At 37.9% G+C, this 27,199-nt stretch overlaps 1 long non-coding RNA gene and 1 other non-coding gene across 2 annotated transcripts in view; both read left to right on the top strand.

Moving 5' to 3' along the window:
* Positions 1 to 27,199, top strand: part of LOC111164414 (uncharacterized) — a 367,515-nt gene that overhangs the window by 278,062 nt on the left and 62,254 nt on the right. The window lies entirely within an intron of this gene.
* Positions 23,539 to 23,611, top strand: TRNAM-CAU (transfer RNA methionine (anticodon CAU)). The gene has a single exon. It is a non-coding gene; the product is annotated as a tRNA-Met (tRNA).

Below are 27,199 nucleotides of genomic sequence, written 5' to 3'. Positions count from 1 at the left end.
TAGGAAGTTAAGACAAAGAACATAGTTTTTTCTTATAAACCTTAATATTTCATATTTCTCTTTTGCATTTAAACTCTATGTATATAATGGATTAAGTGTCTATTTTTTATTTGATGAAACTTTTGTCATTTGTAAATTATTATCTGAAAGAGCACCAGGGGATGTCTGGTTTCTTTCCTTCAGTAATTTCGTCTGCTTCCGTTTGACAGAGGCATATTTATCTCAGGTTTCTGCTTCTTGCCCTCTGCAATGAATGACATTTCTTTCAGACATTTCCATTTCCAGATGTGATATTAGGTAGCTTCAATAACATAGAGAAAAATAAAGAAAGGAAAACCTTACGTAAGAGTGTTCTTTTAAACAAATACCTTTCTTAGTGATAATTTTGGAAAAACAGCTCCTACGGTCTTTTTCATATGTACACACGCACACACATACCCACAGACTTTTAATTTATAGGATGGTTTAAATTACAAGTGCAAATAGCCTCTAGTGAATCTTTTTGACATAACACATCATGGGCTAAGAGGTGGCTGGTGGATCTCTGCTTTCAGTGTTATGTAAAAGGAAGAGATACAAATGTTTTCATCACTCAATAGGTATTATTTTTTTAAGAATATACTTGTCCCTGAGTCTTGGAAGTATTTTTTCATCAGCCTTAGTCATGCTCAACAAGTCAGGGGCAAATATATGAAATAATCCCCAATTTCTGTTTGTATTGCTCATAAGACATAAATTTCTATTTTGGGATAATATATTTTGCATGTCAAGTGTTTTCTTCCTTATTCTTCCAGCTCTTTCTTCAATGAAAATAATTTCACTCCACAGGGCAGTGACTAAGAAAACTACAAGTGGCATGAAATGACTGTATATGGCATAGAATGCTGAATTTTCATTAAATTATTGAAATATGAGTTACCATAGCTTCTCTTGAAGCAAAGTGTGCAACACCCATGTAGGAAGAGTTTGAGGAAAAATAAGTCTCTGGTCAAATAAATTTGGAAAAATCTGTGTATTTTCTTAGAGAATAGGGTGCTAAGATTTAGCAAATAAAAAGACAGAACAGCTGGTTAAGTTTAAATTTCAGGTAAACAACAACTACTTTTTAGTAAAAGTATAGCCCATGCAATATTTGGGACATGCTCATACTAAAAAGTTATTTTTTTATCTGAAATTCAAATTTAACTGGGCGTCTTGTAGTTTTGTCTGGGAACGCTATTAAAAAGTCACAAGTTAGCATTTTAATTGCTTTTTTGTTTTAAACCCAACTTACTATTGAGGAATTGGTACGATTTCTGAGAAAACATAATAAAGAAAGAAACACTGACAGAGAAATACAGAGAACAATGGACACTTGGACACTTCTGTTTGGCGTGACCCCACAGTAAATGTGAGGTAAAGTTGAGGGAAAGAAGAGTAGACAGTGGATAGTGTTGTTTTTAACTGACCAAGATCTGTATCTCTTTTATGTCATAATATCCACAGTATTTCTTTGGGGAACCATCCCTCTCTCCCTCTCAGCCCTTCTGAAGGGAGTGTGGCTGATCTGATCCTAGTCTCATAAATTGGGCAAGTGATTTAAGCCTGACCAGCCAGTGTATTTCTTCCTCTTGGCAACAGTGATGGATTAAGGAAAAGACTACCAGCCTTGGACTTTGGGTGGCATTAGTTTAAAAGAGGCGCCACTTCCCCTGGGGTTACTATAGGATGGGATCTGAGGCCAGAGGTGCTGGCAGCCATTCTTTTTTTTCTCTTTTGGAGAGTCTTCCTGCCAAAAAGCCAGCAGAGGAGAAGCTGAGCCAAAGGAAGGAGCAGGAGAGAATCCAGTGACATCACTGAAACACTTGGAGCTCAAGTGGCTGAGGCCAACATTGAAGTTAATAAATTAACCCCTTCCTCCCTTTCTTCCTTCCCTTTTTTTTTTTTTTTTGTCCTAAGCCACTTAAATTAGGTTATCACTTGCAACCTAGACTCCTAACTTCCACATAAAAATAGTTTAGATTTGGGTTATTGAAGGTTTTTCATTTCAGGCGAAGGTTTTAGGATTTTAGTCTGTCCTCAGTCATTGAATATTTCTGAGCAAGGGAGAAATGGGATTAGAGACTTGAGCTAAGAAGGCTAACATGAGGAAGGGTTAACGAGAAGAGGATATAAGAAGGGAGAGTATCAACGAGGATACTATCAAAAATTCTTTGGTGAGCAGGGATGGGACATTAGTCTGGGATATTGGACACAGCATGGATACAAGAGAAACTACAAAAAGTGAATTAAGGTGAGATAGCTGATTAAATGATGGCAAGCAGGAGGGACATTTTATTATTTAACATACAATGTTTTCTAAACTTGTAGGGTGGTACAACTTATCATCAGGGTAGGTCTTGAATTGGCTCCCCTAGAGATAAAAAGAACAGTTTTTAAAACTACAGTCTAGAGGACTTAAAGGGGCAGAATAGATCACTTGTTGAAATTTACTGGAGCTTTGTCCTTCTATTATTTGATTATTATAAGATTATGATAGCTATTGCCAGAAGCTGAGAGACTTCCTCTTTGGACTTAGGTCCTATTTATGTTGCTGAATAAACATCCATTCTTAAAAGCACAGCCATTAATAATTTGTCCATTTGTACATTTATTTTCCCAAACCACCATGTTTTCCCAGGCTATGGGTTAACATGTATGACAGTCACTGTTAAGCTTTTAATGGCCATTTATTTATTTCTGCAATATGTTCATTTGAATGTTTTCATTGAGCATCCAGACATTTATTAGTCACTTGTTTACCATTACACAAATTTATGGAACTGTTAAATGCACCATCTTGGTGAGCTGTCAGAGAAGAGTTATAGTGCAGAGAAGCATATTGTTTGGAATTTGTTAGAAGCTCATCCCAATACTATTAATTCTGTTTATTAGAGAACTGAGACAATTTAAGTAATCTCACACAGACGTAAATATCTGACTTGAAAAAACATACTTTCCTTTAAATTGAGAGGTTATCACTTGGAGAAAAATACAGGCGAGGAGGGAGAAGGTTGCTTATTATAGGAACCCATTTCGAAAATGAACGAATAGCTACATAACTGAGAGTTTGATAACATATAAGACCCTAGGTATAATATTCAGTCTTGGGTACATGTTTCAGAATGATCAGTGAAAGGTCTTTCTGATAATTCAGTAATAATTCTTTCTTGGTTGGGTTCTTGGAGGCCCTTTATACAGAAAATTCTTTCTAAGCATTGCAGTAAGTTTTTGAACTAAGTTTCCCTGATATCCCTGCTTAATAAAATATGGTCTTTTGGAAGCAAGCAAAAGAAATAGAACTCTAAACTTTTAAAGTGAGTCAGATTTGTACTTTGATCCTGTCTCTGACTCTTCCTTGCTGTGCAACCTTAGATAAGTGCTTTGAACTCTTTGAGGCTCAAAAGCCTCATCTACATGATAGGGACAGTAATAGTCACTACATAAGGTAATCAGAAAAACTGATATAATGCATGTAAGTTGCTTGGAAGAAAGCCTACCACAGTAAGGACTTGCAGAATAGTAGGTGTTAGTATCATTATTATTGTCATTATTTCTCTTTAACATCTTATCAGAGTGATGCCTTTGGGTTAGTGATTTGTGAACTGTTTCGACTGATTTAATGCCTGATACCTACATAGCATCAAAAGAACTTTCTCTAGCCCAGGGTTAGGGCATGATGACAATTTAACTGAATTTCTGCTTTTGCTCAAGAGTTAAGTTAAACCTCCTGTTCTTAATTTAAATCCTAAAGTGGGCTTTCTCTGCTGAGATTCTGGTTACTGTGTTTTAAGGCAGCATATACGGAAAGCCATAGTATTTAAATGGGGGTATCCCTGCCTGCCCACTCAGGGCCTCTGGGTTGATTCTGGAATGTTAGTAAACTTTCCTTCTTGGTTGAACTCCAGGCACAGCTGAGCAAGGACTCAGAATCACTGCTTCCTGCATGTTCTTCCCTCCCACTGCCCTTCCATTCACTCAAGACAAACCCCCTGCTCTCTTTGCTAAAGAGAGAGCTATTGAGTCCTACTTCAAGAATGAGCTAACACCTTTCGATTAGGACAGAGCATCAGAGTATTCTAAGATAATGAGGAGGAATGGAAATAAAAGAGTGATAAAAACTAAGTGAATGGGATCATCCATTGAGGTTAACAGCTGCTAAAGTGGGACAAATGGCCTTTAATCAATATCTCAACACAATCAACTAAAACCTAGCATGGACTTCAAGATTCTTATACCAACAAGAAACCATGTGTTGCATGAAGAATGCATCAGCCCTCAACTTTAATTTGCATCAGAACTACCTGTGATTCTTTTGAAAAATATAACTGCCACCTCTAAAATCAGTAGGTCTGGTACGTTTGGGATGGGGCCTTAGAATTTGTTTGTGTTTTAGTTTTAAATCTCCGCAGATCATTCTGGTGCAGAGCTAGGACTGAGAACTTAGTGAATGATGCGGAAGCTTGGTGGAGATGCTAACAGAGGGAGGCTAATTACCCCACAAGTTAGCCTACACTATTATAAAACAAAACTTAGAGGTGAGTAAGCTGATATACATCAGTATTGATCGTCTTCCAAGAACTCATAAGAAAATCGGAGTCCCTTTTGAAGGGTTTCACGAAAACATTTACCCTGTCCTGCAAATAGTGTGACCATTTTAAAACCATTTAAAATTACAGAGCCAAAATGACCTCCTGGCCCCTCATTACCTGGCTATTCTCTTCATCAAGTCTGATAGCAAAAGGTATGGCTGGGAAAAGACAGAAAGTTCTATAGTAAAAGGATTTTTTGGTGACAAAGTATCTATGTTCATCATAAGCAATCTCAGAATCGACTGTAGGCTGTTTTCAGTAGGAATGTAACAACTGGACGAGAGTTCAAATACCATTTCTGAGTTTTCTCGCCTGTAAGGATTAATAATATTTCCTTTCTAGGCATGCTTCAGGGATAAGAGATAAAGTCTGTTGAACATCTATTAATACAGAACTCTAATACCATCTAGGAGTCCTGAATATAGTTTGTTTTGTTTCCAATAGGGGATAACTACTCCTATTATCATTAATACTAGGTAAAAATAACAAGCATAGAGAGCCAGGAACTAGGAAAAGGTACTAGGTGTTGGCATAGGTACTAGGTAAAAGTCCGGAAGGTAAGGTTCTAGGAAGCCACCTAAACCTGCCCCATGAAATCCTCTTCCATGGTAGAATGTTTTTTTTTTTTTTGGCTGCATGGGGTCTTAGTTGCGGTACATGGGATCTTCGTAGCGGCATGCAGGATCTTTCACTGTGGTGCGTGGGCTTCTCTCTAGTTGTGGAGTGCGGGTTTTTTTCCCCTCTCTAGTTGTGGCGCGCGGGCTCCAGGGTGCATGGGCTCTGTAGTTTGTGGCACTCGGGCTTAGTTGCCCCGGGGCATGTGGGCTCTTGGTTCCCAGACCAGGGATTGAACCCGCGTCCCCTGCTTTGGAAGACGGATTCTTTACCACTGGACCACCAGGGAAGTCCTGGTAGAATCTTTATTAAGGAGGGCAAAGCAACATTCATTTTGACAACTATTAGCCTCAGTGAGTTTTTTTTTAACTTGGTCAGAAACTCTACACATATTGGAGATGTCACTTTTTAATGCCCTGACATTTATATCTGTTTTTCATTGCACATAATAAAATATCAACAGGGAAACAAAACAGTCATGTTTATGAAGACTCAGAAGCATTTTCCAATAGAATTGTCAAAGAAAACTTACCTTCTAGTCACGAGCTCAAAGCAAAATGAATCTGCTACTCATGTGGATATTTATTCTATATTTAACTTTGTGCTGCCCTATTTGGGGACAAATATTTACTCACAACCACATTAAATTTACCTTTTTTATTTTGTGTTTTATACAAAAAAGGTGCTACCTACCATGGATTTTGGTGACCAACTGTTCCAGTTGCTCAGGACTAAGGAGGTTCATGGGATGCTAGATTTATCAGACTTAAAATTAAGGACAATCTTGGACAAATCATGACACCCTACTTGGTTGGTCACCCTATTTGTCACCCAGCTTTTATTTTAAGTTCATGCACACAGCTTCTCCCATAGAATGTAATAGAACAGATAGACCCATAATTAAGAACTAATAACAATGTCTGGAGCTGCTGTCCACGCTCTATTCCCACCCCCATCGGGTGCCGAAACTAAGATAGAAAGACAAAGAATGCAACCAAATGAAAAAAAAAAAGGTAGGAAGCCTATATTTATCACAATCATTTGTTCTTGAATATTCATAAAAATTGTTATACAATGCCTACATGTTCGAAAACACTACTGTGTGTGGAAGTACCTTGAAAACTGTCAAGCCCATATAAACATTCTGTATTTTCATGAATATCACTGAATAATAAAGGAACTTGTATACTGTGAACATTATAGTTTTATGTTATTTAGGAAGTATCTATAGAGAACTATAGGTTCACGGATTGTCCTGGTTCTAAATAGCACTACAAGTGTTATTTAACATTCGAAGTATATGTCGATGCCAATATCATCTGTTTCCAATGTGACAGGGATCAATTGTTTAAGGAAAGTTAGACAACTGACTTTGCTATCAGTATCTACAAAGAAAAGAGAAAATAAGGGTTATTGAATTGAGTTTTCTTTTAATAGTTGAAGTGAAAGTGAAAAAGACATAACAAACCCCAGATGTTCCCAGAGCAGCAATGGGAGGGTTAATTTTATTATGGATTTCATAGCACTGGGAAGTGTCAATTGATTAAGAGAGCTTGCAGTTCTGAGTGTTTTAGCCAGCCACCCATCTGCTTCACAGAAGTTTGTTAACACAGCTGGAAAAGATGGAGTTGCCAAAGCTTTCTTAAGCCTTTCAAGTCTCATCTTTTTTTTTTTTTCCCAGTAAAAGAGCTAAACGATTAGAATGCCTCTAAGGAACTAAGTAAAGGAGAAAATAGAGTATTGTTTTTCTGTATTCCTTTGCCATGGCTGAATATTATCCATATCTGTGGCACTATTAAAGTATCTAGCAGTCCTAAATATACCTATTAGTTGCTTATTTTTTTAATGAATTATCTTATGGTGTTCAAGAATACATCATCACGATTTAGCCAGAGGTCATAATCCCCACTCAAAAGCTTTCTCCGTGATTGAATCTTCCCAGGCCCAGTCTCAGTTTCCAAATCAAATCTCTTGCACATTGATCGTCCTAAGCCACTCATAGTCCTAAAATGGTGATGATCAAGAAAACACACCCTGCCATGCCAAGTTCAAGGCTATATTCATTATCCTTTAAAATTCCAATTAAGAACTGCCACGCTCCCTAAACATTACTAAGAATGATGAAAAAAAAAGCAGGGGGTGCTGACTGCTTGCCGAAAAGTTCCCGGGTTGTTTTTATTTATTTATTTATTATTATTTTTTTAACATCTTTATTGGAGTATAATTGCGTTACAATGGTGTGTTAGTTTCTGCTTTATAAAAAAGTGAATCAGTTATACATATACACATGTTCCCATATCTCTTCCCTCCTGTGTCTCCCTCCCTCCCACCCTCCCTATCCCACCCCTCTAGACGGTCACAAACCACCTAGCTGATCTCCCTGTGCTACGTGGCTGCTTCCCACTAGCTATCCACTTTACGCTTGGTAGTGTATATATGTCCAAGCCACTCTCTCACCTCATCAGAGCCTACCCTTCCCCCTCCCCATATCCTCAAGTCCATGCTCTAGTAGGTCTGTGTCTTTATTCCTGTCTTACCCCTAGGTTCTTCATGACCCTTTTTTTTTTTTCTTAGATTCCATATATATACAGTATTGGTTTTTCTCATTCTGACTTACTTCACTCTGTATGACCTAGAGTCTGTCATACAGACCGGGTTATTTTTAAAACAGTTTGCTTGAACCAGGGAATCGGGCAGACAAGGGTTATCATTCATTGACTGTCCTTTAAAGCCAAGAATAGTGCAAGTTCTATGTTTGTATCTTCTTATTTAATTGTGTGTTCACGATTCCATTTTAGCACAGCTGTTGCTTTATAGATGAAGAAACTGGAATTCAGAAAGTTCAGTAAATTGGCAAAAGTCACAGAGCTAATGAGTGCCAGTCAGGTCTAGAGCGTTGCAAAATCTGTTTCCCAATATATCAACTTCTTGGCTGAAATTCAGGAGTTCCCACTTAGAAGGTTCTAAGGCCTTTTACATGGGATAAAGGGTATCAAACACAACTTCTCTCTTTTCAACTTTCAATAATTGTGGTGTTGAAGTAAGCTTAAACTTTGTCTTTCAGTTTCTTCATAAGAAGAATTAGACTTACTAATAACTGTGCCTTTGATACTCAAATTTTTATTTTCATTTATTTAAAAAGAATTTATTATAGGCCTGTTATGTGCCAGGCACTAAGTCCAACGCTGGAATATCAGAGCTTAGTGCAACTGATGTGACCTGTGCCCTCAGCAAACATAAATTTTAGTAAAACACTTCTCAAACTTTAGTGTCAATAAAAAATATGAGAGACTAACCTCGCATAATCATGATTCTGAAAGTCTGCATGATGTCCAGGAGTCTGCATTTTAATAAGTCTTCCAGGTGATCTTTATGCAGAGAGGGGTCCTCAGAGCAATCCTGGGAGAGATAAACTTTAAATAAAACCCAGATTACAATGTGTAATTACAAATTGTGTTAAGTACATTGGAGGAACAGAACAACATAATATGAAAGAGAAGAAAATAGACATTGAACTTAGACCAGGGATCAGAACAGGGACCTGACTGTCATCAGAGAGGGTTGGAATTAGCCAGGTGGGGTCAAAATCTGGGAAAGAATGTAAACAGAACAGCCAAGGGTGATGAGGTTATTGCAGATACTCTACAAAAAGCTGGGTTGCTTCTCTGAAGATATAACTGCTCTCTCTGATATACGCAAAGAAATTAAGCTTTGCACAGTGAGGAAGCTGCCATTTCCACCAGTATCAGAATAACAAAGGATTAAATTGTCCAACATACATCATAGACTATGTATGTGCTTGCTTACATCCTTGAATGAGGCCACAGCTCTAGAATCTGACTTCAGGTTTTCCAGAAATTTTTGAATGATATCAAAAGGCAAGGTCACTTACTGTAACCCACCAAACTCAATCCATTCTGATTCTTTTGCTATGTTGGGGAACTTTCCTGACGACCACTTCCTGAGAGCCGAGTCTGGCTGATCTCAAGTTTCTATTATAAAGCATCTAAGAGGCCATAAGCCAAATGCTTAAGCACCCAGGTGTGGGGTGAGCTCTTAGACTCTCAAACAAGTAAGATTGTGCGGACCTCATGAATATGATCATTTTGTGCAGCCTGGCGTGGCAGGGGGAGTTCTACGCTCTGTGGAAGATCCATCTCTACAATATAATCAGTTCCTCTGAGGCTCCAGCCGGGCTGTGTGACCACACAATGGAGATGTTGTCAGAGGCCTCAGTTGGCTCACTATGCCTGTGGGCTCTGCTCATCCCTAATATAGAGTTCATTGTATCATGATAGTACCGTCTGGCTGAAAGCATCATTTGTACAGCAGAGAAATGATGGGCCTTCATAGATAAGCCTCCTCAGTAGGCTCAGGGCAGATTTTGAATTTAGACATGGGGGAGAAACAGGTAACCAGATTATAGGTCATTCAGTTCTTCCCCATGCCAAGAAAAAAAAAAAAAGAAAAGCAAATACTTTATTTTCTTTTCTTCATTCTTTCCTTCATTCTTTTTAGGCTTCACTTTAGGAACTTTTCCTTAAGACTAGAACACCTACTATGTGCTAGGTGTTCTTCTGGCCATGGGAAAATGGAAATGTAGACTCCCAGCCCAAGTTACCCTCACAATCTAGTAGGTGAAACAGATGTTTAAACAATTAATTGCTTTAAAATCATTTAAATGTAATAATAGAATTGTTATAGCTAAAATTTAAGAACTATTTACTACGGGTAGAGCATTATTTACAATGTTTTACAAGAATTGACTTATTTAATGCTCATGTAGTCCTAAAAGTTTGTCACTATGGATACCTCTATTTTGCGGAATAGGAAACAGAAGTATAACAGGGAAAGAAAATTGAGTACATATTGAAACCCAGACAGTTTGATTCTAGAGCCAGTATTTGATCCATTTTGGTGTCCTACTGATCAAATATAAACAGAATATAGAGGGAACACTGAGGAGGAAGTTATTCATGCTGCGGGGGTCAGTGAAGGCTTCAAAGAGTAGGTTCAGATCATCTGACCGTTGAGGTTGTGCTGGGGAAATACAGGGTGGTGTCACAAAGATTAATAAGTTACCCTTCTTGAGTTTAAAAAACTTCGAGTGAGGGAGACAAACTTCAAAAAAAGAAAACTTTTTTTTTCTTTGTTTGTTTATACTGCAGGTTCTTATTAGTCATCAATTTTATAAACATCAGTGTATACATGTCAGTCCCAATCCCCCAATTCAGCACACCACCATCCCCACCCCACCGCGGTTTTCCCCCCTTGGCGTCCATACGTTTGTTCTCTACATCTGTGTCTCAACTTCAGCCCTGCCAATCGGTTCATCTGTACCCTTTTTCTAGGTTCCACATACATGCGTTAATATACGATATCAGTTTTTCTCTTTCTGACTTACTTCACTCTGTATGACAGTCTTTAGATCCATCCATGTCTCAACAGATGACTCAATTTCGTTCCTTTTTACGGCTGAGTAATATTCCATTGTATATATGTACCACATCTTCTTTATCCATTCGTCTGCTGATGGGCATTTAGGTTGCTTCCATGACCTGGCTATTGTAAATAGTGCTGCAGTGAACATTGGGGTGCATGTGTCTTTTTGAATTATGGTTTTCTCTGAGTACATGCCCAGTAGTGGGATTGCTGGATCATATGGTACTTCTATGTTTAGTTTCTTAAGGAACCTCCATACTGTTCTCCATAGTGTCTGTATCAATCTACATTCCCACCAACAGTGCAAGAGGGTTCCCTTTTCTCCACACCCTCTCCAGCATTTGTTGTTTGTAGATTTCCTGATGATGCCCATTCTGACTGGTGTGAGGTGATAACTCATTGTGGTTTTGATTTGCATTTCTCTAATGATTAGTGATGTTGAGCAGCTTTTCATGTGCTTCTTGGCCATCTGTATGTCTCCTTTGGAGAACTGTCTATTTAGGTCTTTTGCCCATTTTTGGATTGGGTTGTTTGTTTCTTTAATATTGAGCTGCATGAGCTGTTTATATATTTTGGAGATTAATCCTTTGTCCATTGATTCGTTTGCAAATACTTTCTCCCATTCTGAGGGTTGTCTTTTCGTCTTGTTTATGGTTTCCTTTGCTGTGCAAAAGCTTTGAAGTTTCATTAGGTCCAATTTGTTTATTTTTGTTTTTATTTCCATTACTCTAGGAGGTGGATCAAAAAAGATCTTGCTGTGATTTATGTTAGAGAGTGTTCTTCCAATGTTTTCCTCTAAGGGTTTTATAGTGTCCGGTCTTACATTTAGGTCTGGAATCCATTTTGAGTTTATTTTTGTGCATCTGCAAACAGTGACAGTTTTACTTCTTCTTTTCCAATTTGTATTCCTTTTATTTCTTTTTCTTCTCTGATTGCCATGGCTTGGACTTCCAAAACTATGTTGAATAACAGTGGTGAGAGTGGACATCCTTGCCTCATTCCTGATCTTAGAGGAAATGCTTTCAGTTTTTCACCATTGAGAATGATGTTTGCTGTGGGTTTGTCATATATGGCCTTTATTATATTGAGGTAGGTTCCCTCTGTGCCCACTTTCTGGAGAGTTTTTTATCATAAATGGGTGTTGAAGTTTTTCAAAAGCTTTTTCTGCATCTATTGAGAGGATCATATGGTTTTTATTCTTCAATTTGTTAATATGGTGTATCACAATGATTGATTTGCGTATATTGAAGAATCCTTGCATCCCTGGGATAAATCCCACTTGGTCATGGTGTATGACCCATTTAATGTGCTGTTGGATTCTGTTTGCTAGTATTTTGTTGAGGATTTTTGCATCTATATTCATCAGTGATATTGGTCTGTAATTTTCTTTTTTTGTAGTATCTCTGTCTGGTTTTGGTATCAGGGTGATGGTGGCCTCATAGAATGAGTTTGGGAGTGTTCCTTCCTCTACAATTTTTTGGAAGAGTTTGAGAAGAATGGGTGTTAGCTCTTCTCTAAATGTTTGATAGAATTCACCTGTGAAGCCATCTGGTCCTGGACTTTTGTTTGTTGGAAGATTTTTAATCACAGTGTCAATTTCATTACTTGTGATTGGTCTGTTCATATTTTCTGTTTCTTCCTGGTTCAGTCTTGGAAGGTTATACCTTTCTAAGAATTTGTCCATTTCTTCCAGGTTGTCCATTTTATTGGCATAGAGTTCCTTGTAGTAGTCTCTTAGGATGCTTTGTATTTCTGTGGTGTCTGTTGTAACTTCTCCTTTTTCATTTCTAATTTTATTGATTTGAGTCCTCTCCCTCTTTTTCTTGATGAGTCTGGCTAATGCTTTATCAATTTTGTTTATCTTCTCATAGAACCAGCTTTTAGCTTTATTGATCTTTGCTATTGTTTTCTTTGTTTCTATTTCATTTATTTCTGCTCCGATCTTTATGATTTCTTTCCTTCTGCTAACTTTGGGTTTTGTTTGTCCTTCTTTCTCTAGTTCCTTTAGGTGTAAGCTTACATTGTTTACCTGAGATTTTTCTTGTTTCTTGAGGTAGGCTTGTATTGCTATAAACTTCCCTCTTAGAACTGCTTTTGCTGCATCACATAGGTTTTGGATCGTTGTGTTTTCACTGTCATTTGTCGCTAGGTACTTTTTTAGTTTTTGGTGGATGAGGCTATCTAAGAGGCTTGATGGGAGCGACTGGTGGTGGGTTGAGCTGTGAAAGCTTCTATATTATGTGTGTTCTAGGCCTCAGAACAGAAGACACTGTAGAGAGACATTTCCTCCCAGGACCTCCTTTAATTATGGAGGAAAATCTTTAAGCTCCTGCTCCTCTCCATCTGCTTTCCACCCTCCATGTCCCCACCCCTCGCCCCTGCCCCAAGCTTTCCCCTTAGTTTTTATCAACCAGGGTTGTCCACATGGCAGTCACCAAACTGATCACTGATTTAATCAATTAGATACTCCATGATTGAATTAGAGTGATCATGATTCAATTCAACTCCTGAGAAAGTGATACAAGTCACCTCTCTGAGTGCCAGGGAGAATAGCTATGTGATCAGTATTGGCTATCTGCCAACAGGGAAGAAGACAGGGTGTAAATCTATTTGGCAACCAATGGCTCTGTCACACTGAAACTCTGATATGGGTAAAATAGTCTTGTGAAGAGGTGTATGACCTATTGTAAAAATGGGTACTGATGCTGAAAATCACTGGGAAACTCCTGCACGGTTTTGAGAGTTTTATTTACTATATAGTTCACAGAATAAAAGGATGAATGAAAGGGAATTGCTAAGTGAAGGGGGCAGTAATTATAAAAATGACAACAAAATATATACGCTAATATTTATATAGTGCTGATCTTGTGCCACACTTAAAGCTTTATATAGTTCACACAGGACTTCCCTGGTGGTCCAGTGGTTAAGTCTCCACTCTTCCAATGCAGGGGGTGTGGGTTCGATCTCTGGTCAGGGAACTAAGATGCCACATGCTGCATGGTGCAGCCAAAAATCTAAAAAACAAACAAAAAAATACATGTATACACACATATACATTGTGTGTGTGTAGTATTTATAATATATGTGTTACTTTAGTTAATCCATGCCATTCCTATGAGCTGGGTAATATTATTATCTGACTCTACAGATCAGCAGACCTAAGCACGATGAGATTAAACTGGCCCAAAGTCACACTGCATGCAAGAATCAGCACCAATATTAGAACAGTTGGCCATTATGCTACATGATACCACTGAGAATCATGCCAATGCCTATTTTTATTTTTTTTAATTAAAAAAAATAATATCTAGCTTTTATTTTATTTTTCTTTTTTGGCCATGCTGTGTGCCACGTGGGATCTTAGTTCCCCAACCAGGGATGGAATCCGTGCCCCCTGTAGTGGAAACGTGGAGTCCCAACCACTGGACCACCTGGGCATTCCCCCACTGCCTTTTTTAAACAGTATATAAAGAGCCAAAGATTCCAGTCACTTAATAAATAAAGCTAAATTCATTCTGTTTTTAGTCAAATTCCATTTACATACTCTTACAAAGGCTAAGCAGATTTGCTGAAAAAAGAAAGATATGTAAAGATTTTGTCTAAAATAAGGCTCAACACCAAGTCTAGGGGACTACATTTCAGAGCTTATTCATTCCTTGATAGTTCTTTATAATTTTACCTAAGACCAAGATTCAACCCAGGAGAAAGGATTCTTTACTCCTATTTTGACTCTGAGAAGGGGTGGAGGGCAAATGGGCAGGAATAGCTTTAGAATGTGGGGAGATAGTCTTAGAGACACATCTATAACCTGATGTTCTTACGGGGAAGTTAAATAAAAACAGATCTGTCCAGTTCTCTGCCCGATGTGTCACACTCGGTGGTCCTTTAGGGTTTATTTTGGACCCTAAGATATGTCATTAACTGATCCAGTCACCTGTCCCCTCATAGTCAGTATTTGTAACTTAAATAGGTATTAAGAGAATGGGAACATTACACGTGGACATTTTTTAGTTTATGAAAAACTGAATGCATATTTTTTAAATAAATAATATAAAAAGAGATATGAACAAATGGTAATCATTAAAAATTTCAGATGGTGTGATTATGAATGATATTTATTTTTCAACGTTTTATGTTTTATCTAATGTGCTAAGTTGATACTAACAAAAACAAATTCACATTTGTAGAAATAGCTATCAGTTGGAGAGAATTTATAGGTGGCTCTTTCCAGGTGCTGTGCTTTAAATGTCTTATCTCATCTGAAAGAATGGTGTTGACATGACACAGCTTCCCAGTATTTTATCTTCTGTTCTCTTATCTTTATTTCTTTAAAGCCTCCTCTCCCCTGTTCTCCCATTCCTACCCAGACTTAAGCAACAGTGAAGGTACTTCTCTCTTTGCATATCAGAAATATATAATTGTAATTACACAAAGAAGCCTGACTGTGTTACTACATATATATTCCTATAATAATGCCTCTGAGGAACCAGAGTTTGAAAGCCACAGAAGAGAAACATTATTAGTTGAATTTGAGGCAGCAGGCTTAAGCTGGTCCTAGATCTCATATTCAGTGTCCCCTGCCATCTCTGATTACTTGGCCCTAGGATTTGAAATCTGGAAGTTTCCATCCTAGGCGAATGGTTAGAAGAGGAAAGACCACAGATGCTCTTGGAACTGTTTCATAAACATAGGCAGGGGCCTCCAAGTGAGGGCTAAATAGTAACAAGCTGCTAAGGAAGGCAATAGAAATCCTCCAAGGATTGTAATTAGTGCTAATCAGATATTTAGTGTTACGTGTGTGTGTGTGTGTGTGTGTGTGTGTGTGTGTGTTGGGGGTGTGTGTGATAACCATTACCAAATTATATTTGTACATGTATCTAAACCTTCAAAATGATCCTAAGATTTATAATTTTTTTCCACCATAGTTAAAGAAACTAAGGATAATGAACGAGTACACACACACACACACACACACACACTTCTCTTTGTTCTTCTGATTATAAAAGCTCTACTCAAAGCATGTAATAAAAATTTTGTAGTCCTTTTTTATTATTATTTATTATACCCCACAGCATTTTTTAAATCTATACAATTTATTCTATGCCATGCGTTAATTTAGTCACTGACTTGACTCTAATCACACAGTGTAGAAATGGCAGATCTCAGAACTAGAAATATACTTGTGATCATAAATCCTATATTTTTTTTCATATGCTACAACAGCTTTCAGTCTGATTCTCCCCATCCCCACTCCTCAAAATGGTACAGACTTACTTAATTCCAGTATGTTGAACTGTGGGCCTGTTGACCAGGATGTTTCCATATGACTTATTGGGTTGGCCAAAAGGTTCGTTTGTTTTTTTCCATAAGATGGCTCTAGTAGCACTTAATTGTCTTAAACTTCATTCGAAACAATTTTGTGAGATTGTATGTGACAGATGTCATATCAGTGTGCATTTAAAAAAAGACATCAAAATTGGTGAATTTTTGTGTAGCCATTTTAATATCAAAGATGGAAGAAAAAGGCAATATTTTCGGCATATTATGCTTTATTATTTCAAGAAAGGTAAAAATGCAACCAAAATGCAAAAAAAAGATTTGTGCAGTGTATGGAGAAGGTGCTGTGACTGATCGAACATGTCAAAAGAGGCTTGTGAAGTTTCGTGCTGGAAATTTCTCGCTGGATGATGCTCCACGGCCGGGTAGACCAGTTGAAGTTGATAGCGATCAAATCGAGAGATGAATTGAGAACAATCAACGTTATACCACGCGGGAGATAGCCAACATACTCAAAATGTCCAAATCAAGTGTTGAAAATCATTTGCACCAGCTTGGTTATGTTCATTGCTTTGATGTTTGAGTTCCATATAAGTTAAGCGAAAAAAACCTTCTTGACTGTATTTCTGCATGCAATTCTCTACTTAAACGTAATGAAAACGTTCCGTTTTTAAAACAAATTGTGACGGGCAATGAAAAGTGGATACTGTACAATAATGTGGAATGGAAGAGATCGTGGGGCAAGCAAAATGAACCACCACCAACCACAGCAAAGGCCGGTCTTCATCAAAGAAGGTGATGTCGTGAAGGTGAGATTGGAAGGGAGTCCTCTATTATGAGCTCCTTTCGGAAAACCAAACGATTAATTCCAACAAGTACTGCTCCCAATTAGGCCAAATGAAAGCAGCACTCGATGAAAAGTGTCTGGAATTAGTCAACAGAAAATGCATAATCTTCCATCAGGATAACGCAAGACCACATGTTTCTTTGATGACCAGGTAACAACTGTTACAGCTTGGCTGGGAAGTTCTGATTCATCTGCCGTACTCACCAGACATTACACCTTTGGATTTCTATTTATTTTAGGTCTTTACAAAGTTCTTTTAATGGAAAAAACTTCAATTCCCTGGAAGACTGTAAAAGGCACATGGAACAATTCATTGCTCAAAAAGATAAAAAGTTTTGGGAAGATGAAATTATGAAGTTGCCTGAAAAATGGCAGAAGGTAGTGGAATAAAAGGGTGAATATGTTGTTCAATAAAGTTCTTGGTGAAAATGAAAAATGTTTCTTTTATTTTTACTTAAAAACTGAAGGCACTTTTTTTTTCCGGTACGGGAGCCTCTCACTGTTGTGGCCTCTCCCATTGCGGAGCACAGGCTCCGGACGCGCAGGCTCAGCAGCCATGGCTCACGGGCCCAGCCGCTCCGCGGCATGTGGGATCCTCCCGGACCGGGGCATGAACCCGTGTCCCCTGCATCGGCAAGCGGACTGTCAACCACTGCGCCACTAGGGAAGCCCATGGTTTTAGTTTTTATATTAAAATTATTTTGGGCCTCCTTCTTCTCTCCTCCTTAGAGTGCATCCTATATATCATACCAGCCTTAAACATTCTAAAGCATGACTCCTATTATGTTGTGTCTACGCTGTGGTGGCTTCTGATGCTATTAGAATAAAAACAGTAACAATAATTAGAATAATAAAGCATATCCAGTACATTTTCAAGGTCTCAGCAAGAAACAGAATAAGGGACTTTAATGAAATGACTTCTTTTAAAATATGGACAAGATTAGGAGAAAAATGAGGAGTGTTGAGGCAACTGGAGACTAGCATCAAGGGAAGCTGCTTGAGCAAGGAGAGAAATTATGTTATCAGAGCTTGGTGATATCTGGAGCCATGGAGAAGCTCCTGACCAACAGAGGCTATTGTCATGGAAGGACAGAGTCACTTCCTAAATAAGGAAGGAGCAGAAAAATATTCCATGGCTTGTACCTTTTCCCACTTTCAGATCTCCTTCCAGGGCCTTCCATTGACCAAGCCCAACCCAAAGCCAGAGAGTGTGGAAACCGAGGTGATGCAGACCACAGAAGCCAGCCTCCACGGGAACAGAGCAACGCAGAGAAGGGAAGATAAAGGACCTGGAGAGTAGGCTAGTGGAAAGTCGATATCGAACAACCAGAATATGTAGCATGTAATGTGCTAAAAATATTACATTTTTCTCTTTTCTAATTCCATCAGCATTCTTGAAAGTTATTATCATCTTTAGACTACAGTTTGAGAAACTGAGACTCATATTGGCCAAATAATTTGTATAGATTCTGGTCTCTAGAAATTGGCAAAGTCAGGATCCAAATTGAGGTATATCTGAATTCAAAAATCAAAGTTGTTCATAAATAAAACCCTAATATTTTTGGCCTTATATTCAGGGATTCAAGTGCCTTTCCCAGTCTCTTACTTGAATTCACTTCTTAAGCCAGCCTGAGTCAGTGTTGCCTGAGTTCCACTATCTCTCCTGATTGGAAAGCCCTGCCTTCTTTCCAGTGATCAAATACATTTATATCCATCTCTCCAAGCCCAACTCGGATTATTCCCTCTTTTTGGAACCTTCCCAGAGTGCACCAGCTTTCCCCCCAAATCCTGAACTCCTTAGATTTCTCATTTAGCACTCACTCTAATGCTGCCTTGTAATGCTGTTGAACTGATGGCTCACCAACAGATAAGGCAAATAGAACCCAGATAGGGCAAAGAAATGGATAATGATAACATATCTAGTAGGCAGTAGAGATGGATTTCAAACCAAGGTCTTCTTAATTGCACGAGCAGAAGTTTTTTCGTGACATAATTGTAATTGCAGAGTTATTCTGTTAACATTTTACCTAGTCATCTGATATGTAAAAGATCCAAGTCATTTTTTGAATGAAAGTTATAGAAGAGTTAGGAAATTAGCACTCAATGGGAGACTTTGAAAGTTTGTGACCAGTGGAATAACATGAAAGGAAATATGACATAATTTAGAATGTATCTCAAACCCAGATACTTCACACTTTCCAATCAAGAGATACCTGAAGCTCTGTCTCTGTTTGGCTGACACTTTCTAGGTCTTTTTTTCTAAAAGTTGAGAATCACGCAGTCCTTATTAGGGGATATTTGAACTGGTCTCTCTCCAGTTTTCCAGGCCTGCAAAGCATTTCTTATACCTTCTGTGATGAAGCAGCCATGAATGTAAGTGTAAGCTTCAGAATTTTTGAAAAGAGCAAATTCATTACTACATTTCTAATGAGCCTTGAACATTGAAGACACCAGTTTCTTTCTTCCATATCCTATTTGGTCTGCTTCAGATATATACAAGGCAAGTAGACATCATCTTAACAGTCATTCAGTTCAACAGTGGAAAACCAACAATGTGGCATTTTAGAGGCTAAGTTGTTATTATTGTTCCACATAAGATTTGGACATTAAAAAGTCTCTTAAGTCCTGTCTCAAAGGCTCTTGTCAACATAGCAAAAAGATTTTGAACCAATAAAGAACTTTGGGGAGCTTTTGGATATACTCATTTAAAAGGTTCCATTTTTCAGGACAGATTTACTGCACCCTATTGATGAGAAAAAAATGGCTTTGTCCTTCTAAACATTTCCAGCTTGCCAAAATGATTTATTATTTTTTTTGCGGTACGCGGGCCTCTCACTGTTGTGGCCTCTCCCGTTGCGGAGCACAGGCTCCGGACGCGCAGGCTCAGTGGCCATGGCTCACGGGCGCAGCCGCTCCGCGGCATGTGGGATCCTCCCGGACCGGGGCACGAACCCGTGTCTGCTGCATCGGCAGGCGGACTCTCAACCACTGCGCCACCAGGGAAGCCCTTAATAAATATTTGATGAAAGAATCAATGCACTGCCATCACATAGTCAAGGCTATGTTTTAGGAAGGCAGCAATGTATAAAATGAGTTATAAAAAGGAAAGACTAGAGAAAGGGAAACTGTTGTGTTTCAATCAGGAAAGAAAATGTGGGAATTTCACCTAGGCTTCTGGCAGTGGAAATAGAATTCAAAGGAAAGACATGAGCATCACCATTAATGAAGCATGGTCAACACATGTTGACTCACAGGATATATGGAGAAAACTGAAAAAGGGGTTAGACATGGAACTCAAACTTTGAACCTAATGAGAAAATAAGATACTTAACAGAAATAGTTGATTCAGGAGTTGGAGTTGATTTGTTCATATATTCAAAGAATATTTTTGAGGGACTGTTGTGTGCCAGGAACTTTTCTAAGGCATTTGATATACATTGGATACAAAACAGATGAAATCCCTGCTCTCCTTGTGTTTACATTCTATAACAGGTGGGAAGACAGTAGAATATAAAAAATAAACAGTAATTGAATTATTTAGTATATTAAGTGTTATGAAAAAATAGAGCATGATAATGGGATTTGGGGTGCGGTGGCAGAGAATAGTCATTTTCGTCAAAGTAGTAAGGGTAGGCATTAAGTTAAGGGGATATTTGAGGAGAGAATTGGGGAGGTAAATGAGCTAGATGTCTGAGATCTGGGAAAGAGAGACATTAGAAGTCATTTGCTTTAAGATGACAATAGACGGAGTGTGAGAGGGTAAGAAAAAAGAACATCTGTCTCTTCTATCTGGAGACTGAGGGTAGCACTTTGGGGAACATCTACATTTAATGGCTGAAAAATGCCAGCATAATTATGAAGGAACAAAGGGAAAAAAAACCTTTATACTCATTTACAGATGAACGTACTATACTATTTTATCTGATTTAAAACATCTCCCTGCCTAGAAATTAAGCCCAAGTATTTACAGCTGTGTTCAAAATAATCCAGTTTCTCCTTAAGCCTAAGAGGAAGACCTTACATGATAAGCCTTCTATGAACCTTTCAATTTTCATATAACAGAAAAAGCCAGAGGATGAAACACCAGTTGTAAATATAATTTGGGAATGAATCTTTCAATTTTGCTCTATTATTTCTTACACCTACCAATACACCCATCATGGAACTTGGCACATAGAAGATTCTCAGTGCTTGTCAGTTGAAGTAAAATTAAGCTAGTCAATGTCTGATTTAGGGGGGAAGTGTTGATGATAAGCCTATGTTACTACTATTTAGCAGAACAGACTTGAGTGATGTGATACCGGCTTTGACTTAGGGACTCAATCCAGTGTGGACACCATCTGCTGATACAAGGACTGGAATGACCTTCCCACACAGAGCAGAGTCACCGGAAGGTCATGGGGTTCAGTTCTTCCTCTAGGCATTTGAAATCTAAAACATCAAAGCTAGCAATTTTCTATTCTCTTTCATTAGAGTGGATGCTAAAACTCCTTATACACTTAAGACAATATTTTATATTGAACCAACCAAGCCTCTCTTGATGAAATTGAAGTTTACTTTCAACTACTCTTATTGTGTGTTCGAGTGTGTAAGAGATTCTAACATTTACATACTTTTTGACTACAAACCTATCAATTTGTTCTCCGAAGAAACCAGCCTCTGCTTTTACACTGCAGTTAATGAAATGCTGCGCTTTCAGGACATATTCATTTACAATAGACTTAAACTTTAATTTTTAAAATTTGATTTTCAAGAATTCTGTAGCTAGATGTATATACTTCAGATTTGGCTTCTTAGAAATTTTCCCTCTTGATTCTTCGCGGGCGAGCCAAAGATAGCAATAGAATCTGGGTTCTATATAAAATGAAGAGAGAAAAAAAAAAAAACTGCTCTTGATTTTTTTTTTTTTACTGAGATTTGAAAGATTTCACCAATGTTTTCTCTATTCAGATAAGGGAGCCAAAGGCTATGATAGCAGCTTGTCTGGATTAGAAGGTTGATTGTTTGTACTCTTGTTTAGTTTCCTTCCTTAATGTGGACCAGGATGTCTTCTGTGAGAGCAGCTGAGGAGAGCAGAGGCACGGGGTGGGACCTGGGGAAGACTGACTGTGATGTATGTGTGGCGGCAGTGGGGGATAGGGAGGGAGACAGAGATCAAAGAATCATCCAGAGCTCCTCAGCCTTCCACAGCAGAAAAGCCTTTGGCAACCCTTTGATGTCCAGTGTACCCTCTGCCCCCAGTCAGAAGCATGTCTAGGGACCCGAGTGAGAAGTGGATTCAGGCAGGGCCATTTTATAAGTCAGTGAGGCAGATAGCATCTTGCCAGTACCTTCTAAAAAGGACGTACGTGCAGAAAAAGTTGCTATGATTCCTGACCTACAGGAGCTTACACTCTGGTTCAGTAGATAAAACCTTGAGCGTCTTGACCAATTAACTTTGCCAGTTTCCTCCACAAACAACAGAAACATTTGATGTGTCGTTGTGTTTTTTATCCTTAACATGACAGTTTACTAAATCTGTTATTCTCAGGAATAAAAAAGCACCAATGTCATCATGTTTTCTGGTAGGGTATCCATCCTCAGTCATGTTCCTTTATTGACCCTCTTTTCCTTCCCTGTGATCCATTTCTGGTGTTTCATATTTTGTATTCAAAGTGGGTGTGAGTTTTATACAATGTTATGTGTGTGTGTGTGTATATATATATATATATATATATATATAATTTTTTTTTCTTTCAGCTAACAAAATAATTGTCTTACCTGCCCTCTGGACGGCATAGGCTTTGGCAACCTTAAATTCAGAGCTCTTGAAAGGATGATTATGAATAAATATCACTGGCAATATGGAACTGATAAAAATGACAGCTGGGGTAGCTGCTGATTAAAAGGCAAACAATCAATGCTCTGTTTTCTAAAGTGAAACAGTAATACTGAAGATGTGTGGATATGCAAATTAAATAACTAATATATGGTTTCCTTTAAATCAATGTCCTTCTTCCATGAAGTTAACTTCACATTGTGCTTACATCTAACACACAGATGGCCCTACAGTGAAGTTAAAAATAAATAAACTCCCTTCCTCATTCCACCCAGGTCTGCCAGCCTGTTTCTCTTTGTTCTGGCTTACTAGATTTGTACCTAGTCATTCTTTTACCTACTTGGACTGGAAACAGTCTCTCTTTTCATCTTAACTAGTCATCAGGGAAAGCAGAGAAGATCTGCAGGGAAAAATCATCCAAAACTACTAGGAGCTTTAGAAGGTTACAGAAATTACCTTATGTGACCTGCCCGGAATGGCATGGCTGTTCAGCCAGGGCTTCAAGAAAATGCTATCGTTTGTTTCCAAATAAAGGACATAATTGAGCTGTATTCTTCTCAATTAAGTTATATTAAATATCAGGACAATAAGCAACATTTTGCAAGCCACCCTCCTCCAAAAAGTGTTCCTGCCATTTCCTTAGTTCTTTCCTGATCTTTAAGGGCAAGAAGCTTAATATAAGGGAAAGGTCATATAAAAACACTAGTTAACTTTATCTTAGCGTATTGCCTCTCTACACGAGAAAATTCCATCTATATAATTAAGGCAACTTCAGTTTTGAAAGACAGTTCGAGCCAATCAATGGACTATACTTTGAAAACCATAAAAGACATTTGATTCTAGTATTCTACCACTTTTCCATCTTCAAAGGAAAACGTTGTCTGTTTGTGTCAGGAGAGGAGTGTTCACAGGGGCAGTACCTCTAATCTGCCTCCTTAGCGCAGTAGGCAGCGTGTCAGTCTCATAATCTGAAGGTCCTGAGTTCAAACCTCAGAGGAGGCAGTTCTATTTTGCCTCCCTCTTCTTCCTAAGAGAATTTTCAGAATAATTTTCTTTCAGTGATTTTACATTCCTCTTAGTAACTTTACTTTCTTTGAGTAATATTAGTTAATAACATTTAAAATGAAAATGAAGAGGTGGCCAATATCAAAGAGTAGGCCAATGGAAAGTTACAATTATAATATTACTAGATTTCAAAATTCATGTCGTATTTCATCAAAGACATTGTTTCAGATAGGAAGTGCTCCAAGGATTGAGATTATAAAATATGAACTGGATATAAAACTAAATATATTGTATAGGAAAAACTGGTTGTAAACTAAGATAAACATACTTTTTTTTTTAAAATTGTCTTTGTAAGAAACGCCTATGGATGGAGTGCACTCCTTTTTACACCAGGAAGGGTGCTAGTGGTTAAGAAATGTGTGTGCTTTGAACCTTAGGGAACATATACTGACGAAAAAAAAAAAAAATCTGTGTGTATGTATGTTCATGGGTGTTTGAGGGAGTGGGAGAGCAGGCAGGGACCTGGTAGGGTTCAATGTGAATTCAGTTTCAAACACAGAAACTGGGCCAAGAGGCCCGTATGCTTAGATATACATTAGGATTAGTATAAGCAATCACTCTCAGGCTTTTAAGAAATGGAGCCGTCTTTAAAATGGAACATTGGGCAATCTGTAAAAATAATCAAAGAAATGTGGAAAGGCTTCCTTTTTATCCCAACACTATCAACCAATCACCAAGCATCCTTTTTGCCCCAATTATCCTGGTTTGAAGAGAAACAGAATGGGTTGAAGAGAGATGGAGTGTTCTGGAAAAAATGTGAATGGAGTCTGAGCATGAGGAGGTGAAATTAATCATATTTTTTTTCTTGAAAAAGTGATTAAGATAGAGGTCCATCTCAATAGTGGTCATAGTTTGAGGTATATTTAAAGAGCCCTCATATGATGATAGTGAACTTACAGAATAAAAGGAAATTGAGTGTTTAAACATTTTATGTCAAGGAAGATCAAGGCACCAAGACAATAACATTAAAAAACAATGCAACAGAAAAAACAATCATAGTAGAGGACCCTGAAATTGTCCCTTGTATTTCCTGGGAAAAATAGCATGTGGGGCCTGACTTCGAAAGCCAACAGAGAACAGATGCATCAAAGTCTGGGTTACATTACACTAATCTCTTAAGGGTCTTTTATCTAATCTCTTTCTGGCTATTGCTAAGTGCCAGGGATATGATTGCCACTATATAAATATCAGAGATTATCTAAACTTCTCAGGAGAAATCCATCTAATAGACATCAAAACCAGTCTAGGCAGTGTGTGTCCTTAGTCTTCCTTTGGCAGAAACAGAGGCAAAGGCAAATCAAATCTGTCCTTCACAAAGGACCCATAATTCAACAACTTCTAAATATTTTCATGTTACTTTTACTTCCTGCATCTATAATAGCATTTTTGAATGTTAGATCCTCTAAAAGCAAAGAGCAGTAGAGAGTTAATATTTATTAACTCCTGAGTTAAATAGTCATGCAAATTAGCCCTAATCTCTATGCCTAGTCACAAGACCAAAAAAAAAAAAACAAAGCAAAACAGTCAAGATATGAAGCCAAGAAGTGAGATTGTAGTAAACATCACAGTGACCTGCATTTCAAAATGTTCTGTCTTGAGGCAGTAGGTTAACAATTTGCTTAAGCACATCATAGGCTCTGGAGTTCAACACACATGGGTCTGAAGACCATCTCTGCCATGTGATGGTGGTAAGATCCATTTCAAGGTATTAATAACTTTGAGTCTCTAAGTTTTCTTAATCTATAGAGAAAATACAAATCTCGCAGGGCTGTTGTGAAAACTAGAGAAGGCCACTTATATAAAATGCTTGGCACTCAATAAACACTCAGTAAAGAGCAGATGTTTTGTTCTCATTATTTGTGACCAGTAAAAGAAACAAAAGACTTAGGAAAGGTGAAGAAAATGGGCTTTTGTCAAAGAAAGGAACACTGTCTGCACCTCGAAGGAAAATCTAGGGGGCAAAAGTGCTGAATCAGACATATTACAGGAATAAAGGAGCAGATTTATTTTCAGACCTTTTCTTTACCACTCTGAGTCCCAGCTTCCTGTTGCTCCTTTGTAAGACATCAGCAAACGGAGACCTAGGAATCTGTTTTGATGTGATTCTCTCATAATAAAAGATATCGACTGTATAGCACAGGGAACGAACTCTGTTCAATATTACATAACAACCTAAATGGGAAAAGAACTTGAAAAAGAATAGATACATGTATATGCATAACTGAATCACTGCTGTACACCTGAAATTAACACAATGTTGTTAATCAACTATACTCCAATATAAAATAAAAGTTTTTTAAAAAGTTAAAAAAAAAAAAAGGTATCGATTCTCTCCTGATAAAAGGTGCCCTCCTCTCTTCATCTTTCTATCTTAATGTCTAACAAAATGCGTGAAAAGTAGAAGTTACTCATATTTGATCAGCTTCATTCAGACAGACACTACAATACATCTAGTGCTACTTCTTGTTCAATAATCATTAGGAATTTTGGCTTTTTGAAGTGTGTATGTATGTGTGTATATTTAATTATCTTTTTTCTCTTTAACTCAGTATAGATTGAATTAATACACGGGATCCCTAATAGGCTGTGTGATCGACCCTTGTGATTTTATTTTTCTGGATAAACATAGTAGGGCCAAAAGTTAGATTGACTTTTGTTGTATATCTCAAAGAGTTAACTGAGAAATTAAATTGCTTATGATTTGACCCTGAAATTTGCTTATATTTGCACTGTGACTGCTCTTCCACTAACCCATTATAATGTTTCGTTAGCATCTTGCCTAGTGTGTGCACTCGTCTTTCTTTCCCCACACAGTTGCAAAATGGCAGAAGGTAGGGTTATTTTACACATTTGTTCAGTACCGACTCAGTCAAAGATCCTTATTGAGCTGCAAAACCTTAGCTTCCTGCCTGAGTCCTTCACACTTCCGTTTCTCTTTACTTAGTTCCGCATTCCCCATTCTTACCAGCATTTCTATTGAGTAAGGAGAACAAAGGCTCAACTTTATTGATATTTCTCCTCCTATGGTTTTCTGGTGCAGAGAAAAAGAAGCATCAAAAGGAAAGCATATTTATGTGCAGGAACCCAAATTGGCCCAAATTGACCCCCTAGTTTTCTGGATGCTTGACTATTGTATTCAGGAAACAATAAACCCCAAGTTCCTTGAAAAGAGTATCATTATACACTTGTCAGTATTTTCTGAAACAGTATTTACTAGAAGTGGGTGCTAGATCAAATGATATGCACACTTGTAGTTTAAAAGAATATAGCCAGATTTATTTTCCAAAATTTACAGAAATTTTTACTCATCACTGCTCTTGAGAGTGTGTGAATGTTGCTTTCCTCGTTGCCCTAATCTCATGGGCATTGGGTGTTAACAAAATCTTACATTTTTATCAATCTGAAGGGATAAAAGTTGTATTTTATTGTTTTATTTTCATTTTCCTGAATATCAATTTTCCTTGTGCTGTACATTGTTCATACTAACTTGAAGAACTACTTATATCTTAAGAGTATTAGTCGCTT

Source organism: Delphinapterus leucas, chromosome 17, assembly GCF_059928025.1.
Source record: "Delphinapterus leucas isolate spDelLeu-1000000601 "Yukka" chromosome 17, BTC_Dleu_Yukka2, whole genome shotgun sequence".
Lineage (NCBI taxonomy): Eukaryota > Metazoa > Chordata > Mammalia > Artiodactyla > Monodontidae > Delphinapterus > Delphinapterus leucas.
Note: the sequence above shows the minus strand (reverse complement) of the source record. Positions and strands in the feature narration are given on the sequence as shown.